The following is a 20,563-nucleotide window of genomic DNA, read 5'->3' on the forward strand; positions in this document are numbered from 1 at the left end:
TTCCTTGTCCTATCTATGTCGTTGGTACCAACATGGACCACGACAACTGGATCCTCCCCCTCCCACTCCAAGTTTCTCTCCAGTCCAGAGGAGATGTCCTTAACCCTGGCACCGGGCAGGCAACACAGCCTTCGGGACTCTCGCTCTCGGCTGCAAAGAACTCTATCTATCCCCCTAACGATACTATCCCCTACCACTACAACATTTCTTTTAACTCCCCCCACGTGAATGGCCCCCTGCTCCACGGTGCTGTGGCCAGGTTGCTCATCCTCCCCGCAGTCCCTGTTCCCAACCTCACAGGGAGTAAGAGCCTCGAACCTGTTGGACAAGTGCAAGGGCTGCGGCTCCTCCAACACTACCTCCTGGATCCCCGTACCTGCCTCACTTCTAGTCACACCATCCTGACCCTGGCCACGGACTACATCTGAATTAATTAATCTAATTGGTGTGAATACCTCATGATACACAGAGTCCAGGTAACTCTCCCCCTCCCTGATGTGTCTCAGTGTTTGAAGCTCGGACTCCAGCTCTTCAACACGGAGCCGGAATTCCTCGAGCAGCCAACACTTACTGCAAATGTGATCACCGTGAGCATCAATGGTGTCCACCAGCTCCCACATATTGCAGCAGCAACACATCACCTGATCTCCCATTCTATGTAATTAATTAAATTTATTAATATTATTCTTAAATACCCTCTGCCCCGATTCTAGATGGTGAATATCACACCTTAGAAACTATAAACCAAAGAGATTTAAGCTTCAAAAGGGAGAAATACTCACCAACCAATCACTTACTTGCTTTCTGGTGACGTCACACTTGGATTACTTTTTACCTCTCTCCTTCCCTCCGAGTTCCCAGACTGGAGACTGGTAGACCTTACCTGGTCTCTGGGACTTTTATAGCCCCGCTCTGCCGCTCGAGATTCCCGCTGACGCTGTGAGGCCTTACCTGGTCTCTGGGACTTTTATAGCCCCGCTCTGCCGCTCAGGATTCCCGCCGACACTGTGAGGCCTTACCTGGTCTCTGGGACTTTCATAGCCCCGCTCTGCCGCTCAGGATTCCCGCCGACGCTGTGAGGCCTTACCTGGTCTCTGGGACTTTTATAGCCCCGCTCTGCCGCTCAGGATTCCCGCCGACGCTGTGAGGCCTTACCTGGTCTCTGGGACTTTTATAGCCCCGCTCTGCCGCTCAGGATTCCCGCCGACGCTGTGAGGTCTTACCTGGTCTCTGGGACTTTTATAGCCCCGCTCTGCCGCTCAGGATTCCCGCCGACGCTGTGAGGCCTTACCTGGTCTCTGGGACTTTTATAGCCCCGCTCTGCCGCTCAGGATTCCCGCCGACGCTGTGAGGCCTTACCTGGTCTCTGGGACTTTTATAGCCCCGCTCTGCCACTCAGGATTCCCGCCGACGCTGTGAGGCCTTACCTGGTCTCTGGGACTTTTATAGCCCCGCTCTGCCGCTCAGGATTCCCGCCGACGCTGTGAGGCCTTACCTGGTCTCTGGGACTTTTATAGCCCCGCTCTGCCGCTCAGGATTCCCGCCGACGCTGTGAGGCCTTACCTGGTCTCTGGGACTTTTATAGCCCCGCTCTGCCGCTCAGGATTCCCGCCGACGCTGTGGATAAATGGATTTTTTTTAACGAATAAAAAATGAAAAGAATATTCCACATGTGTGGTATAAGTACTGTCCCCACTTCACTTGAATTAAACCAATGGTGAGAGGTGTAATCAGTGTTTTCATCTCTCCGGCACCCTACAGAACCAGGGCCTAGAAATTCGGTAGGCTTAGCGCTGCTTTTGAGGCGCTAGAGGGCCTAGCGCCGGAGTTATGGCCAGTTTGGAAATTGAGTGGGTCCCTAAATCGGCGTTAGGCCGTTAGCGCTGCGCCGGCACCGATGACGTCATCGGTGTGCGCAGCGTCCCGGTTGCCATGGTAACCCGCCCGAACTCCGAAATTGACTTGCGGCCGCCTCGCCCGTGGCAGCCGCAAGCAACGTTCTGGCAGAGGTGCCTTACTGGACTTTGCGCCGGCGCATTAAAGGCCCCGCGGCGGCCGGCCGCTTTCCCGCCGGCCGCCTGGCCGCAGCTCCCTCCCCGGACTTCTCCCCCCCCCCCCGGGACAGATGCAAGCCCGGCACTTGTCCGAGGTGCCGGGCTCATTTTTACAATGATTTTCGCGGGCTGCGGCCGGGTGCAGGCAGCTCCTCCTTAAGGGAAGGAGGAGGCCTGCACTTCCCGAACCTGCCGCACCGCAGCGGGCGCTGCAGCACCGGAATAGCGCCGCAATTCAGCGCGTAGCGCCAGTTTTCAGGCGCAAACAGCTTTCAGCAGCGCCGGCAGCCATTTGGGCGCAGAACTAGTGAATTTTTGGCCCGCCCAGCGCGACTTAGCTCCGGCACTAACTTCCGGCGCTAAAGCCGTCGCTGCGCCAAAACCCAATTTCTAGGCCTATATATCATGCACAGAAGATAAACAAAGAAGGAAACCAAAAGGGTTATTTTAAAACTGCTAACATTTTTAAAGAAGTTTTATTCTAATAAAAAGGAATGATTTATCTCTTTTTTTCATGAAAGTGCCAAAGACTGGCAATTACTGCGAGTAATGCTATCAATTTTAAAATAAACTAGCAGATCTCCCACAGAGGATAAATTGTTTTACAACAATAGGGGTGTTATCAACTAACTGGTGTGGAGCATAAACGCCGGCTTGGGCCGAACGGCCTGTTTCTGTGCTGTATATCCTATGTACTGATGGGGAAAGCATCACAGGACGTAAGTGAAACACTTCCAGGAAGTGTACGCTGTAAGCAAGAGTTCTAATCTATTATGAATGAATTAATGCTACTTAAAATAGAGGAAGCAGGAATTTGATACAAGCATATTAAGCATTCATATGATAATATCATGAACAGTAATTTCCAAGCTTAAGTCTCATTGGCTAATGGCAATTTTGTTAGGATATTTAAAAAAAGGTTATTTTAAGATTATTGAATGGCGGAGCAGACTCGATGGGCTGTATGTCATACTCCTACTCCTGCACCTATCTGTTTCAGATGCTGATCGACATGCTGTGCCTTTCTAGCACACCCTATTTTATTTCATATTTCAAGCATTTGCATTTTTCCTTTTATCTCATGAGACATCTGTTGTTAGAGTTGCTGCCAGCTGCGCTGTTTTGCCATGTAATTTAAAAACTATTAAGAACATTGCATCCACACTTTCCTTCAATGGGAATTTGGTTTGTATGTGTTGCCTATTCCTCTTACCACTTCCCCTGTGAGATAAATTTCCCCTAAGTTGCTTTCACTCTGTGTATTCACGCAGCAAGTATTTCACAGCTGAGTAACTCTGTTTCGCTGCTTGATTTACAGTCAGTATGGCGCATAGAGAAATTTGTGTTGTCAGTATCATTTTGTCTCATTATCTGTTCTACAAAATGTGTGCTGACCTTTAAAATGAATCACCAATCTAAGTTACAAATGGCAAACTTTAGATTCTGAAAGATAATGGATTCTTTATAAGAGTAATAATATTCAAAAGGTTAATAATCCTGAATATATATCTTTAGTTTTATTGACCGATATATGCTTTCCCCTGCTTTCATGGATGGGTCCATTAATAATGTCATGGGTTGACTCAGCCATGATCTCCACTCATCTTCTCAACTTATGCATTGCCTGAACAATTCTTTATCAGGTTTGAAAGCAAACATACAGACAGCAATATGTTCAGTGATGCAGTGAGATCAGGGCGCCAATTGAATAACTTTTTCTTCTCCAGTTTTTCCCTTCTGTTTCCCCCTTTACCTCTATTCTCAAAGCAGTGGAAAATTACAGTCAAGCTTTTAGCCTGTGCTTGCAAGTAGGAGCCACTGCTTGGGGGTCAGGAGGAGGGTCCCAGCTAAGTTTTTTTCTCCTCCCTAGTTTAGGGGCTGTCAGGTCAACTATAGTACTTCCAATGCTGTCCTGAATCAGATTAGCCAACTCCGCACAAGTCAAGGATTGAAGCTAGGACTTTGCTGGTCAGTAAGACTCAGCAACCTGGAATTTCAAACTAAAAGAGGGAAGGTAAAAAAAATCTGCAAAGGTTTGTTGTGCTGTTTAAAGTTATAGCTACCAAGTTTGTAGAGTGGGCTATTCCAGGAATTTCCTTCTTTTGAGTGTCGCCATCATGTCTGAGGATAGAAAATCACCCATGATCCTGCACCAATGTTGTCTGTCATGTGTTATTGCTATTGCCAGTTTGATTGGCATTCCTGTCTAGTTACATGTATCATCTCATCATCTTCTTGGTCTTTGGCATTTGGTTTCTCCCATCATGATCACCTTGCCGAAGTGATCTCCTTCCCCACTGGCTATGTGCCCAATATATTTAATATTCTCTATGGCCCATGGGACACTGGCACTCTTTCTGTATCTGTGCATCAAAAAGGCTTGCAACATTGGAGTGTCCCTCTTTTGGACTGTCCATACTTCCCATCCATCAAAAGCTACTGGCCATATCATAGTTTAGAGCAATCTCCCCCTCATTCCACAAAATATGCCTCTTTCTGTCCAAATTTTGCTGGAGCAGTCTAAGTTTTATCTGTTATGAACTTTCTTTGTGCTCTGTGAACTTGAATCTCAAATAGTGAAATCTGCTGACTATTTAAGTTCTCTTTGTTTATATGTATGTCCACGTCTGTTAATCTCTTGTTAATTACCATTATGTTTGTTTACTTGGTGTTCACCTTGGGTGCGTAACAGCTGCTTACAGCGGCCAGTCTGTCCATCAGTTCCTGTAGTTTGCTCTCCTTTTCAGCTATGCACATGGTGCCAGCTCAGGTTAATAAATGTTCTGTTTCCAGCAGTGTGGACCCCTTTCCGGAGGCCCACAGAAATGTCAACCGCCCCCCCCCCCCCACCCCGGCAAATTAACTCAAAAACACACCTTTTTACACCGAGGGAAGTGCTGATGCCAGATGAAAAACAGGAGCACACCAGTAACTGCCTCCAGCTGCACAAGAAAAGTGACCCAATCCAACCTCAGAAAAACATGGGAGAGCCTGTGCGTAATTGTGTCTAGCTGTTCTGTTCCCCAGCTGTGGTCATCCTGATTACAAAGTGCATGAAACTGCTGTACAAAGGTACACAACTATATCATCAATGTATCCTCCTGCAAATATTATTTTAAGGAAATGCATTACAACTACACCAGTATTTAAAACAGTGTACAATCTTTTAATTTAAAAACCTCAAAAAAAATGTTTTCATACCTTATCCATTCATTGTTAAAAATGTTTGACTGCTTTCTTGATTGGATTTGTGATAACTAGATTCATTAGATTAAAATTAAAATTAAAAACATACCTTTCTTTTTCTGACTTGTATGTCTCCTTGGATACTGCTACATACATTTGTCTAACTGTTCCTCATGCCTCCTATCTGCTCCTGTGGATCTTTGTGAACCCTTAGACAATGTTGTTTCCTCCTCTTTATCAGCTCGCCTGGAATGATCAATACCTGGGACTTTGCGCTCTTTTAGCCTCTTAACTACAGCTCCAACTTGTTTGGTGGCGGAGGATCAATCTTTTTTGTGTGATCTATGGGATTTTCCTGTTGTGGAGGATAGGGAGAATCCTTGTGTAATTTTTTTGTCTGTTCTTAATGAGTTCACTATTAATCAAGACAGTAACCCACTTATCCTTTAGTATGCCACATTTGTGTAAGTTCTCCTGAGTTCTATCACAATCTGGAAGACTGTCATCTTTTCCTTTCATGCTGGATTCCAGCTCCTCACATCCTTTCTTCAGTTCTTCTGTCGTTTCTTATTGACTTCTGATTGTTTCTTTGCATATCCATCTGGTTTCTTCCGATTGGTCTCTTCTCACTTTGAACTGTTGTCTTTTTGATGGTTTCAAATTTTCTTAATGAGCTCAGCTACAATCTCTAAGAATTTATCCTGCCTTAAAAGATTCTGTCTTGCATTGACAATGACCTCCAATATAATCATCCTGTTCATCAATGAGACGTGACAGTTCTCTGAAAATGATAGAAACAAATATTTGATGTACCTTTGTGTGTATCGATTTACATTTATACTTGAATAGGCTGAATTATTTTGTGAGATTGTGAGCCATTGGTACTATTTTCTTTATGCCCTGCAACATTGAAATAAATTTAAATAGAAGTTGCAGGTGTTTTGTGTCTGCATTGTAGTTTATAAAAGATTTTAGACAAATGTTGAAAATATTCTATTTATTTTGAGCCCTAGAGCATGTTTTTCCTCATTTCGCCTTTGGTTTTTCTGCCAATCACCTTAAATCTGTGACCTCTGGTTCTCGACCCCACTGCCATTGGGAACAGTTTCTCTCTATCTACTCTGTCCAGGCCCCTCATGATTTGATACACCTCTATCAAATCTCCTCAACCTTCTCTGCTCTAAGGAGAACAACCCCAGCTTCTCCAGTCTATCCACGTAACTGAAGTCCCTCATCCCTGGAACCATTCTTGTAAATCTTATTTGCACCCTCTCCAAGGCCTTTGTTAGATCCGTGGTTCAGTGGATAAATAATTACACGGATGCTGTACATAAACAAATAACAGGTCTTTACTGGAGGAGGGTAATCTCTAGACTGGGGTACAGAGGCATGCGCACAGCTTATATACCGGTGTGGTCACTGCCGGTACTACAGTATACAGGAGCTGTAAAAAGTAGTTCTGACTTAAAGCACATACACTACAATTCCTCCCTTTTTAGATTAATAATACCCCCTTAATATTCAAATAACAATTAAATTTTTACATGTACATTCAAAAACAAAAGTCCATTTATAGATTCAGTCTTTGGGGCGGCTTCCTGACCCTTTCGGGATAGCGCCTTTCCGGAGGTTCTTGTTCTTGGTGCAGAGGCGATTCTGACCCCCTTTCATCGGGTAGTTCATCGGGTTCCACTGCTACTGGGTCTGAAGTAGATGCTACCGGTATGTCGGGTTCATCCCCAGGTACTCGAGACATGGGGTTGACGCACTCCTGTGATGCTAAGATCTGATCGACGTGGCGTCTCACAATGTTCTCCCCGACATCCACTGTGTACATTAATGGCCCCTGCCTTGTACATATCATTCCGGGTTGCCACTTCTCTGTTCGATAGTCCTGGGCCAAGACTGGTTGCCCTACATTGAAGCACCTTGTCGGCTTCTCGTTGATGTGCTGGAACTGTTTGTCCTCAACATTTCTTCGCACATTTGGTCTGAGCAAGTCCAAACGAGATCTCAACCTTCGGTTAAAGAACATCATGGCCGGGGTCTGGTTGGTAACTGCATGTGTCGCGTTTCGGTAGGCTAATAAGAAATTGTCCATCTTATGCTGTAGTGGAATTTCCTTGTCACACATGACCTTTATCACCTTCTTAAAGGTTTGTACGAACCTCTCAGCCAATCCATTGGTGGCTGGATGATACGGGGCGGATGAGTAATGCCTTACGCCATTCCATTTCATGAATTTTTGGAACTCGTTGGACACAAACTGTGGTCCATTATCAGAGCAGATCTGCTCTGGCAAACCGTTTCTGGCAAATATGGTCCGTAGGACTGCAATCGTTTTCTCTGTAGTGGTTGAAGACATCTTTATCACCTCAGGCCACTTTGAATGAGCATCCACTGCTATTAAGAACATTGAGTCCATGAATGGACCAGCGAAATCAATGTGCACCCGTTGCCATGGAGAGGAGGGCCACTCCCATGGGTGTAGAGGGGCATGTGGTGGTGCATTTTGGACCTTCTGGCATCCTAAGCAGCTCTTAGTTAGGTCTTCGATTTGTTGATCAATTCCCGGCCACCACACATAAGCCCTAGCTAGGCTTTTCATTTTCACTCCCCCCAGATGACCTTCATGTAGCTCATTTAGCAATCTCTCCCTTAACTTGGGTGGAATCACCACTCTGGATCCACACATCACTGTCCCCTGGCATACTGACAGCTGTTCTCTTCTGGATGAGAATGCTGGCAACAGTGAATCGCCATGTGTTGGCCATCCCCTCACCGTCAATTCATATACCTGTGACAGCGTCGGATCATTGCGGGTCTCCTTCTCTATACCCGCGTTTGTTACTGGCAATCGTTCAATTATCGACGAATAAAATATCTCGATAGGGTCCACTGCTGGTGCTTCCTCCACAGTAGGCAGTGGCAGGCGCGATAGCCCATCAGCGTTCCCATGCTGTATCGTGCCTTTATATTCTATTTCATATTGATTCGCCCCTAGAAACAGGGACCATCTTTGTAACCGCTGTGCAGTCATTACTGGCATGCCCTTCTTAGGATTAAAGATGGAAACAAGTGGTTGGTGGTCAGTCAGCAAGGTGAACTTCTGTCCATGCAGATAGTGGTTGAATTTTTTTACTCCCCATACTAGGCTGAGGGCCTCCCTGTCAATCTGGGCGTAGTTGAGCTCGGCTGAGGTTAGTGACCGAGACGCAAAGGCTACTGGCCTCTCCAACCCGTCTGGGAATTTGTGCGACAGCACTGCTCCAATGCCATAGGGTGATGCATCACATGCCAAACGAATTGGTAGTGCTGGGTTGAAATGGGCCAACACCTCTTTTGATGTGATCAATTCTTTACACTTCTGGAAAGCTCGTCTACGTTCGTCATCCCACTTCCATGGTACCCCTGTTTGCAGTAGGGTGTTCAGCGGGTGTAATACCGTAGACAAATTTGGTAAGAACTTGTGGTAATAGTTTACCAGCCCGAGGAACGACCTCAGTTGTGACACATTTTCCGGTGCTGGAGCCTTGACTACTGCCTCTATCTTGTCAGGGGACTTATGTAACCCCTCTTCATCGATGACGTGGCCGCAATACGAGATCTGTTTCTGGAAAATCTTGCACTTTTGGCGATTAGCTCGTAGCCCATGTTCCTTTAATCTGGCGAGCACCTTCTCCAAGTTAGCGAGGTGATCACCGTCATTTTCGCCCGTGACCAAGATGTCGTCCAAATAACACTGGGTCCCTGGAATCCCTTGCAGGACCTGATCCATCGCCCTTTGCCAGATAGCCGGAGCCGAGGCTACTCCAAACACCAGCCGGTTGTATTGATAGAGACCTTTATGGGTGTTGATCGTAAGGTAATGTTTCGAAGCTTCTTCTACCTCCATTTGCAAGTACGCCTGGGCTAGATCAATTTTGGTGAAGCATTTACCACCAGATAGTGAGGTGAAAATATCCTCAATTCGTGGAAGCGGATTAAAGAAATCATTGTGGACTTCAGGAAGTCTAAAGGCGGAAGTCACACCCCCATCCACATCCATGGGGCTGTGGTGGAAAGGGTGCACAGCTTTAAGTTCCTCGGAGTCCACATCACGGAAGACCTCTCCTGGTCCCTCAATACCTCTTCTCTGGTGAAGAAGGCCCAGCAGCGCCTATATTTCCTAAGGAGGCTGAAGGGATGTAACCTGTCACCCCTGATCCTCTCTAACTTTTACCGCTGCAAAATAGAGAGCATCCTGACGAACTGTATCACAGTATGGTATGGCAGCTGTAGCTACTATGACCGGAAAGCCCTGCAGCGGGTAGTCAAAACTGCCCAACGCAGTACCGGCACCCGGCTACCGACCATAGAGCACATATACCAGAAACGCTGTTTACGGAGGTCACGGACCATCATCAAAGATCCTACCCACCCCAGCCACAGTCTGTTCACCCTCTTGCCATCTGGGAGACGCTACAGATGCATTCGCACCCGAACGACCAGATTTAGGAACAGCTTCTTTCCCAGGGCTGTCATCCTACTGAACTCCACAAATAAACTCTAAAGCCTGCACATCTGCCAATGCACTTTATTATGGTTATGTTTATGTTAATGTATTACAAGCCAAATGAATGTTGAATGTTTAAATGTCTTAATCTAAATGTACACTCTCGGGAGCCGCAAGCCTACATTTCGTTGTACTGCACTTGTGCACTAACAATGACAATAAAGTTGATTATGATTATGATTATGATTGCACCGTGTGAAGGACTGGGTTCACTGTCACCTTAAAATCCCCACAGATGCGGACCTTCTTTGGCTCCCCAGGCATATTACTCAATGACCTCTTCATTACAGGAACGATGGGTGTAGCCCACTCGCTCCAGTCCACTTTGGACAGTACTCCTGAACGTTCCAACCCTTCCAGCTCTGCTTCAACCGCTGGTCTGATCACATAAACTTTGGGCTTGCATTATCCTCTATTTTAATTGTTGCTGTTATTCCTTTTAGTGTTCCTAGTCCCTCCTGGAACACTTCTTTTGCGTCAGTTAGCATTTTTGACAGTCGTCCAGGTGTGACGTCGTCATCCTTTTTGGCCTCCACCTTCAGTGCCTGTATGGAATGCCAATCTAAATGTATCTTCCGGATCCATTCACGTCCTAGCAGTGGTGGTCCTCCATTTGGCAATACATATATATCCATTTTAGGTATTTCCTGACATTTATATGCCACTTTCACTCTTATTTTTCCTTTGGGGTAGACTTTTTGCCCGGTATACGTCTTCAAGACAATCTCTGTAGCTTTCAAGGGTATGTGTGAAAATAGCCGCTTGTAGTCTCTTTGATTTATGACTGTTAGAGCTGACCCTGTGTCCAATTCCATTTCCACTTGGACTCCATCTATCTTGAGTGTAACCCAGATAGTCTGGTGATCCTCCATTTCGGTTACATTATGTAGTTTCAGACAACCCAGCTCCTTGCTTCTGGAGTCTGTGTCACTTTTCTGTTCGTCTGAACCACTGTCCATCACCTGGTGTACCTTTTTGTACTTCTCCTGTGGAGATTTCTTACTGTTGGTTTTCTTCCCAGACCTGCAGACTCTTGCTATGTGTCCTGCTTTCCCACACTGTCTGCACACTTGGTCCTTGAACCAACAATCTTTCTGGTCATGTGTTGTTCTGCCACAGCGATAGCACTTCCCTGTTCCATAGGTTATTTCGTTGGTGCCATATTCTTGCGGTCTCCGTTGTATCTCTGCAGCGCCCCTTGCAGCTGCTTCATGTGATACTGCCATACTGAAAGCTTTGTCCAGCGTAAGGTCCTTTTCTGATAGAAGCCGTTTCTGGGTTCCTTCACTTTGTAGCCTACACACAAACTTGTCCCTTAACGTGTCTGCTAGTCCCGTTCCAAACTGGCAGTATTTCGATAGCTTGCGCAGTTCCGTTAGGTACTCAGCATTGCTTTCGTCTTTGTGTTGGTTCCTTTTATGGAACTTAAATCGTTCTGCTATCAGCAGCGGTGTGGGGTTTAAGTGGTCCTGTAGGATTTCTACTATGCTTTCAAAATTCTTGTTTACCGGCTTCTCTGGGGTTATTAGATTTCGCAGTAACCCATAAGTTTTTGCACCCATGGAATTTAACAGAACCAGTGCTTTATTAGCATCTGGCACTTCATTCACCCTGCAGTACACCTCAATACGTTCCACATATGTTGCCCAATCTTTGACTTCATTGTCGAACGCAGAGATACTGCCACTCTTCGGCATCCTTGGTTGTGCGTTAACTATCACCAATGGCGCCTCCCGCGCTTCCCCTTCTTCTCCGCTGGCACAAAATGGCATCTCCCGCGCTTTCCTTCCTTCCCGCGCTCGCCCGTCTTCTCCGCTGCGGCTTCGCAAAATGGCATCTCCCGCGCTCTTCCTTCTTCTCCGCGGCTCAATGGCACCTCCCGCGCTCTCCCTGCTTCTCCGCGGCTCAATGGCATCTCCCCTTGCTTTGCCCCGCGGACCCTGATCAGCCCGTGATCCCTGGCTGTGCTCTGCGCGTTCTTCTCTTGATATTTGTCGACGCCGCTCAGTCTAGAACCCGGCTGTTTCTTACCCTCTCGCTCTCTGGTTTGCAGTATTTTTCCTCGACGCCGCTCAGTGACCAACCCCCGGCTGCGCCCTGCTCTCTTCACCCTCTTTCTTACCCCATCAACGCTGCCCGGCTCTCTCTCTCTGCCGTCGGTCGGCTCCAGCTGCCGCTGCTCGGGAAGGGTCTGCTCTGGACCTGTCGTCGGTCTCTTACTGCTCGTTGTGGCTGGGGAACCAAGCCCGGCTCTCCACAGCCTCCCCAGCGAAGTTGGATCTCTGCCTGACTGCTGGGCGGTTGCTCGCGGTCGACGCCCGTGTTCCTGGACTCGACTATTATTTATTTATTTATTTTTTAAAATTTATGTTGCAGGTAGATTCGCATCAACACTCGTCACCACTGTTAGATCTGTAGTTCAGTGGATAAATAATTACACGGATGCTGTACATAAACATATAACAGGTCTTTACTGGAGGAGGGTAATCTCTAGACTGGGGTACAGAGGCATGCACACAGCTTATATACCGGTGTGGTCACTGCCGGTACTACAGTATACAGGAGCTGTAAAAAGTAGTTCTGACTTAAAGCACATACACTATAGCCTTCACATCCTTCCTAAAGTGCGGTGCCCAGAATTGGACACAATACTCCAGTTGGGGCCGAACCAGTGTTTTATAAAGTTTCATCATAGCTTCCTTGCTTTTGTACTCTATGGGCTTGATTTTCATTGGGCCGTTGAGGCTGGATTGGAGGCGTGTGGGGGGTTAAAACCGCGAAATCAGGGGGCACGAACCCATCCCGCGCCCAACCCGCCTCCATGCCAGTTTCAAAGGAGGCGGATACCCGACCTGTGCTGGGACCCGCCTCCTGAGGTGGGAAGGGGATTAGTGCCAATTAACTGCCAGTTAACAGGTAGTTAACAGGCAGTTTTTAGCCTAATCCCTATTTTTATCCCTGAAGTGTGGGATTCCCGATGGCTCCAAACCACGCCAAGTTAGCGAGGCGGACCGTCGGGCTGAAGGGCTTGGAAGGTTCGAGATGTCCAGTGTTCAGGTGAGTGATGTGTGCATGAATGCAGAGGTAAGTGTGTTTGGTGTGTGTAAAGTGTTTAAATAAGTGTTACTTACCTTTACTTACCTTTATAGCCTTCCTTCCTTTAGGACTCGGGAGTCCCTCATCTCACCGGCACAGAAAGCAGAATGGCCGCGAGCTGTCAAAAGTTGCAGCATTCAGCTTTCTGGAGAGATCTCTAAATCAGCCTGAGAGGAAGGAATATACTTAGTGTACAGATTGTCAGTGTTTGACAGCTTCAAAGAGCTGTCAAACGCTGATATTTCATCTGTCAAAAGCTCTTGACAGATGAAATGTCAATCTGTGATGTCACCTGTTGCCGGGTGGCCCTTAATTGACCTGCTGAGCCCACTGGGTGGGCTCAACAAGGTCAATCAAGTCAAAATCGCGTGGGTTGGCCACAACTCGATGGAGGCGGGACTACAACCCCAAAAGTTGTAGTCCCGCCTCCTACACGCCTCCAGTATCAAAATCCAGCCCTATGCCTCTATTTATAAAGCCCAGGATCCTGTATGCTTTTTTAACCGCTTTCTCAACCTGCCCTGCCACCTTCAATGATTTGTACACATATACCCCCAGGTCTCTCTGTTCATGCACCCCCTTCAGAATTGTACCCTTTAGTTTATATTGCCTCTCCTCGTTCTTCCTACCAAAATGTATCACTTCACACTTTTCTGCATTCAATTTCATGTGCCACGTGTCTGCCCATTCCACCAGCCTGTCTATGTCCTCTTGAAGTCTATCGTTATCCTCCTCACAGTTCACTATACTTCCAAGTTTTGTGTCATCTGCAAATCCTTTTCTTATGATTCTGTATAATTTCCAACTTATTTAAAAAAAACTATTTTAATGAATTAATTAAAAAAAACAACAGTTCAATCTTGGAGCATATATTTACCATTTATACAATGGTTCCTGTTGGGTGTGACTTGCCTGATGTCCTACTGGAATGTCAGTCACCTGTGTTGTGAGAATTGGTGCCCTCTTTAGTCTCCCCAACTCAGCACTTTCCCCGGCCTCTCTGAATCAGCTGTGACGCGCCTGTTTTTCTGCACAAACAAAGATCTCAGCAATGGGAAAAAATGTAATGAAGTGGCAAGATTAACAGAAGCAATGGGAAACCTAGAAGATACGTTTTGTTATCAAATAGGTTATTTGTTTGAGCAGGATCCACTGCAACTTAATTCTGTAAGATTTGCAAAATTTCTACATTTCCCCGAAGGTTGTTATTAATAAACGGGACCCTGCGTGGACATTTTAAATCAAAAAGGGTACCCAAGATGGTGTCCGTGCCTCGTGGCAGAAAGCCTGTGAGATTTTAAAATGGACTCTGCAACGCAGACAGCTTGTGGATCGAAACCCAAGCTGCAGTTTTCTGTGAAGAGAGACTTTGTATTTTGAAACCAGACAGGGCTCTGAATTATGCATTAGACCGAATTGGAGACAATCTAAATTCAGTTTAGGCCTATAGTTAATGCCATCAAGCAGTCTACATATATAATCGCAAACAGATCAAGAGAACCATCGAGGCTGGACAGGCCCATCAAGGAACATTCATGACAATACAAGTCGATTATCGGGCCGGTAGATGCGATTACCGGCCATCTAAAAACAGTTAGTATGGATTGCTACCATTACTTAAAATAGCCCGCCAAGATTAAGACAAAGAACTAACCTGATTTGGTGCGCAGATAAGGGTTTTCGAAAAAAGTATAACTGAAGGCCCCCGGGTAGCAATCGCTCTTTTCTCTTCACTCTCCGCTCTTCGGCCCCTCGCCCTCGTGGCTGTCGCTCTTTCCCCGTCCCGCGCTTACCCCCTGGCCTTTGCCTGTGCCTTTCCCCACTCCATCTGGAATCGCCCCGGCACTGTATCGGGCGGACACGGACAATTCAGGCCAGGCGAGGCGGGACGCGACGAGGGGAGGAGGGAAGACCACCTGAGGAAGACCAACTGAGGAGACGAACTGAGGAGACGGGCTGAGGGTAGGCTTCGAATTATCGGGCCTTCAGCCTTGGCCGACCTGCGAATATCTGCACACCAACTCAAACTGTCGGCTGGCGACGAAGAATCATCCCTGCAAGGTAAAGTACCCAAACAGAGACTTTAACTTTGGGGTACTCGAACCTGGACAACGCCCTTGCAGCGCCCGGAGACCACGTGACGACGGCAGGTTCCAGAGAGCACCAAGAGCGAACCTTGAACCCAACCGCTGTTTTGAGTCCAGCAGATCCCTTTTGATTGGTGAGCATGAAGTTCTGACCCCTCATAGCTGAACCTAGTTAGGTATAGGGGGTGGGATAAGGATAAGGGGATTGTTAAGATAGTTGTTTTTCCTCGATGTGCCATGTGTTCCCCATTCCCTGTATAAGTATATAGTTATTCTTTTGTATTTTTTGCCTGTAGAAGTGTACACTAGTAATTTTCCATACGATTGTATCAATTTTTCCTCTTCAATAAAATCTTGGTTTTTGTTTACATCCAACCACCTGTCTACTCGAGTCTTTTCTGTATCGCCGCCTTGTACCTAAGTCCGGTGTCTAGAACCCAGGGGCGTGGGAGTGATTCGAACCACTCATAAAACAGTCAGAGGCATAACTGACTGCAGGCCACCTCCTACAATTCCAAGGATGGAGTGAGCATCATAGGATACAACACAATGTCAACTTCAGGAAATGTAGCCACAGGCAAGTTTGAAAGCAGCATGCCAATGAATATGCACATTAATTTACACACAGTATTGATAAATTAAGTCAATGCGAGTCGACCATTTGACTTGTGCAGGTCTTTTCAAACTGTTTGATTATTTGTCTTGTTCCTTGTCTCCATCAAAATGATTATATAATTATATAAACAGCCAACTCTGTGTAACAAAGGCTTTGACCAGTAATACTACAAGTAGTAAAGAGAAGGGACTGCTCCTTAGGAAAAGTCTATTTTTGTCTCATCAGTTCCACCTCCAGGCCTGAAAGCTTCCTGTTCAATACCGGCTGTGAAATTTTCCGTTTTCTAGGCAAAAGCTTTAGTGCAGATGTACATCAGGGTTCAAGTGACCCAGATTATTGGACATTTGGACCTTAAGCCTTTTCTTTGTTTTTCTTAAGTGGTCCATCATGTGACTGGGAAATGCATGCAGCACTGAGAGCTTACTCATTAAGGCCTGAAAAAATATTTAAATTAGCTGATGGCCTCATAATGTCAAAAGTACCTGAAATAAGCTCAATTACTCATATAAAACGAGCACTGGCTATAAATTGGAGCCCAGATTTCCAGTCAACGCATTCAATGTGGAAAATGATGGCTGAATGTAGTCAAATAGGGTGTCTACTGCAGAGGACCCTGGAATAGCCACAGCCTATGGTGGTTTACAGCTCAGTCAAGTGGTCATGCAGCACTGAAAAAATAACAGTTCTGGGCTCTACATACGTGACCCTGAAATAGCATGCTGCTTGCACACTCTTAAATGATTTCATGAAGTATAGATACTGAGCTATCAAATTGTGTTTCTAGGCAGGCCCTCTGAGATCAAAATCCTTGGGTTTAGAAACTGAAGGAGGCATTGAGCTAGCCAGAAGTTTCTGGATTTTCCAATTTCACCTCCATGTGTTCATCTTCACTCATGCTCAATTATTCACCAAGTGCTCCTTCCTACAGCTCACTAGCTGAAGCTCCTGGAGTAGATACATCTGTGCTGGTGCTTGCAATGGTAGGAGGGATTGTTGCAGGGTTCTGCAAATTGATTACTACCAAGCAGACATTGGCATCTACACATTCTCTTGGGCAGCTATAGGTCAGAAGAAGAATGTTTGTGTAGGCGGCTCTGGCACTGCTCTTGATGAAGGATGTCCTTCCGCTCCAACAAGGGGCTCCTTTCTGTGGGAAAATCTTTTGCCTTTTTGGCAACTCTGCTGATGGGACATCCACACCAACAGCTCACCATGTGAACCCACGTCTTACAGTAAGGCCAAAATTGTGCAATTCCACAAACGGTGTGGAGCCTTGCTAGACATGACCATGGGCTGGAGTTAAGGCTATAAAATTATAGCCTTGATTGTCTGACTTGGGCTCACCGCCAGCGAGGCGCCACGTCTGATGGTAATATCTTGCAATTTCAAAGTAGCGTTTTTCAAATAGATTTAAACTTTACTTTTTTTTAAATTACTAAGAAAACTAGATAAAAGGGCAAGGTTCATAGTGCAGGACATTGCCATGGCTGGAATGAGTAAAAGAAGACAAAGTAAATCAGTTAGTAGTGATTATAATAATAGTGAAATTCAAAACTGTTCAAAAGACAGAAATCTGAAACAGAAACAGAAAATGCTGGAAGCATATAGTAGGCCTGTCGGCATCTGCGGAGGGAACAGACAGGATGACATTTTGGGCAGGGTCCTTCTTCAGGACTGAAAATAAAAGAGAAGCAAACATTTCAATCGATTCAGAAAAAAAGGAGCGGGGTAGAGAAAAAACCGAACTAAAATGATACTCCAATCACAGAGAGGAAATTAACAGAAGCAAAGCTGGAGATTGTTACATGATGTAAAAGATCATCTCAGTCTGAGAATAGAAAGAAGCATTAAAGAAACAAAAGAACATAATGGCCCAGAAATTCGGGTCGGGGGCTACCCGCGGGTGCAAGCCTCCGACCTGCACTTACCTTGCGCGCCGGCCGTTGAGCTGAGGGCCCCCGTGGAATTCCGATCCGGGGCCTCCCCCAACTGCCGGCGCGTAGTGCTTGCGTATCCCAGGGGCGCAGTTAGTTCGATGCATCCCCTGGGATCACATGGGCCATGGGGAGCCAATGGTAGCAGGGAATGCTCCATTCATAAGTTTGACAGGAAGAGCTGTCAAAACTTATAAAAACTACAGGCCCCAAAACATCACTAAATCTTCAAATATTTTTTTTTTTAAATCACATTTTTTAAAGAAACTATAAATTACATGAAATAACTATTTTAAACAATAATTTAAATTTTTGAAAAAATAATTTTATTTTCTAACAGAGCTAAAAATAAACATACCTTGCTTTAAAGTATTAAAAAATAATAAACCTGTGGAAAAAATGTTTTAATTTTAATTAATTCACCACTTACCTTGTAAAAAGCAGGCCTTACGCCTGCTTTTTAAATGTGTAAATTCTGGAGACTTACCATCCCGGGAAAACCTGTAAAAAAAAACGCAAGTTCGATGCACGCGCATCCTCTCCCGCGCACGCGTACGACCTCTTAACCCCTGCTTTCAGGGGAACGGAAGTGCCGGTTTCCCACGCATGTGCAGTGCATGCAGGAAACCGGCACTTCCATTGGGCTTACGGGTGAGTACCCCGTGCGTACTCACCCGCGGAGACCCGAATTTCTGGGCATGATTAGCAAATATCAAATACAAACAGAAAATGCTGGAAATACTCAGCATGTCAGGCAGCATCTGTGGAGAGAGAAACAGTTGGCGTTTCAGGTCGATGACCTTTCACTAGAACTGGAAAAAGTTAGAGATGGAACAGCAAGTGCAGGGGCAGGGAAAGTGGGGAGGGGAGGAAAGAACAAAAGGGAAGGTCTGTGATAGGGTGGAAGGTAGGAGAGATTAAATGACAAAAGGTATGATAGTGCAAAACAAAAGGAGATGGTAATGGTACAAGTAAAGAAACAAAAGATTAGTCTGGAAGAGGTGTAAATGGGAATGGCAGAATCATCAACAACTGCCATGTAAAAAGATAGGGGCAGAGGTTATAGTCTGAAATTGTTGAACTCTATGTTGAGTCCAGAAGGCTGTAAAGTGCCTAATCGAAAGATGAGGTGCTGTTCCTCGAGCTTACGTTGAGCTTCATTGGAACAGTGTAAGAGGCCGAGGACGGCGAGGTCAGAGTGGGAGTGGAGCGGAGAATTAAAGTGACAGGTGACCGGAAACTCACGGTCACCCTTACAGACTGAACGGAGGTGTTCCGCAAAGCGGTCACCCAATCTGCGTTTGGTCTCCCCAGTGTAGAGGAGACCGCATCATGAGCAGTGAATACAGTATACTAAATTGCAAGAAGTACAAGTAAATCGCTGTTTCACTTGGAAGGAGTGTTTGGGGCCCTGGACAGTGGGAAGGGAGGTGGTAAAAGGGCAGGTGTTGCATCTCCTGTGCTTGCACGGGAAAGTGCCATGGGAAGGGGAGAGGGTGTTGGGGGTTATTGAGGGGTGGACCAGGGTGTCGTGGAGGGAACGGTCCCTTCGGAATGCTGAAAGGGGAGTGAAAGATATGTTTGGTGGTGGGATCATGCTGGAGAAGGCGGAGGATGATCCGTTTAATGTGGAGGCTGGTGGGATGAAAGGTGAGGACAAGGGGAACCCTATTGTGGTTCTGGGAGGGAGGGGAAGGGGTGAGAGCAGAAGTGTGGGAAATGGAACTGACACGGTTGAGGGCCATGTCAACCACAGTAGTGGGGAATTCTCGGTTGAGGAAAAAGGAAGACATATCGGAAGCATTAGTATGGAAGGTGGCATCATCGGAACAGATGCGATGGAGACGGAGAAACTGGAAGAATGGAATAAGAGTCCTTACAGAAAGCGGGATGGAAGGAAGTGTAGTCCAGGTAGCTGAGTGTCAGTGGGCTTATGGTGGATGTTTGTCGATAGCCTGTCCCCAGAAATGGAGACAGAGAAATCGAAGAAGGGAAGGGAAGAGTCGGAGATGGACCATGTGAAGGTGAGGGAAGGATGAAAATTGGAAGCAAAGTGAATGAAATTGTCTAGTTCAGGGCGAGAGCAGGAAACGGCACCGATACAGTCATCAATGTACCGGGAAAAGAGGTGAGGGCGGGGACCTGAGTAGGACTGGAACAAAGAATATTCCACATATCCCACGAAAAGGCAGGCATAGCTCGGACCCATGCGGGTTCCCTTAGCAAAACCTTTAATTTGGAGGAAGTGAGTGGAGTCAAAGGAGAAGTTGTTCAATGTGAGAACAAGTTCAGCCAGGCGGAGGAGGGTGGTGATGGATGGGGACTGATTGGGCCTCTGCTCAACGAAGAAGCGGAGCGGCTTCAGGCCATCCTGGTGGGAGGTGGAGGTCACCTTCACATGATCCATCTCCGACTCTTACCTTCCTTTCCTCGACTTCTCTGTCTCCATCTCTGGGGATAGGCTATCGGCAAACATCCACTATAAGCCAACTGACTCCCATAGCTACCTGGACTACACTTCCTCCCACCCCGCTTCCTGTAAGGACTATTATTCCATTCTCCCTGTTTCTCCATCTCCATCGCATCTGTTCTGACGATGCCACCTCCCATACTAGTGCTTCTGATATGTCTTCCTTTTTCCTCAACTGAGGTTTCCCCTCTACCGTGGTTGACATGGCCCTTGCCCGTGACCGTTCCATTTCCTACACTTCTGCTCTCACCCCTTCCCCTCCCTCCCAGAACCATGATAGGGTTTCCCTTTCATCCCACCAGTCTTCACATTCAACCGATCATCCTCCGCTATTTCGGCCACTCCAGCGTGATCCCACCACCAAACACATTTTCCACTCCCCTTTCAGCATTTCGAAGGGACCGCTCCCTCCGTGACATCCTGGTCCACTCCACTATCAGCTCCAACACCCCTTCCCCTTCCCACGGCACATTCCCGTGCAAGCACAGGAGATGCAACACCTGCCCTTTTACCTCCTCCCTTCCCACTGTCTGGGGCCCAAACACTCCTTCCAGGTGAAACAGCG

The 20,563-nt window shown here is 46.6% G+C and overlaps 1 long non-coding RNA gene across 1 annotated transcript in view; it reads right to left on the minus strand.

The window, feature by feature from the left end:
* Nucleotides 1–5,199: 5,199 nt before the first annotated feature.
* LOC147117569 (uncharacterized) overlaps nucleotides 5,200–20,563 on the minus strand; it is a 65,958-nt gene continuing 50,594 nt past the window's right edge. Inside the window, exons 2-3 of the long non-coding RNA XR_015078482.1 lie at nucleotides 13,769–13,919; nucleotides 5,200–6,021 (exon numbers count right to left, since the gene is read on the minus strand). This is a non-coding gene — a long non-coding RNA (uncharacterized LOC147117569). The remainder of the gene's footprint in view (nucleotides 6,022–13,768; nucleotides 13,920–20,563) is intronic.

The sequence above is a fragment of the Somniosus microcephalus genome, chromosome 5 (assembly GCF_052327205.1).
Source record: "Somniosus microcephalus isolate GS21.2 chromosome 5, FLI_Smic_1.0, whole genome shotgun sequence".
NCBI classification, from domain to species: Eukaryota; Metazoa; Chordata; class Chondrichthyes; order Squaliformes; family Somniosidae; genus Somniosus; species Somniosus microcephalus.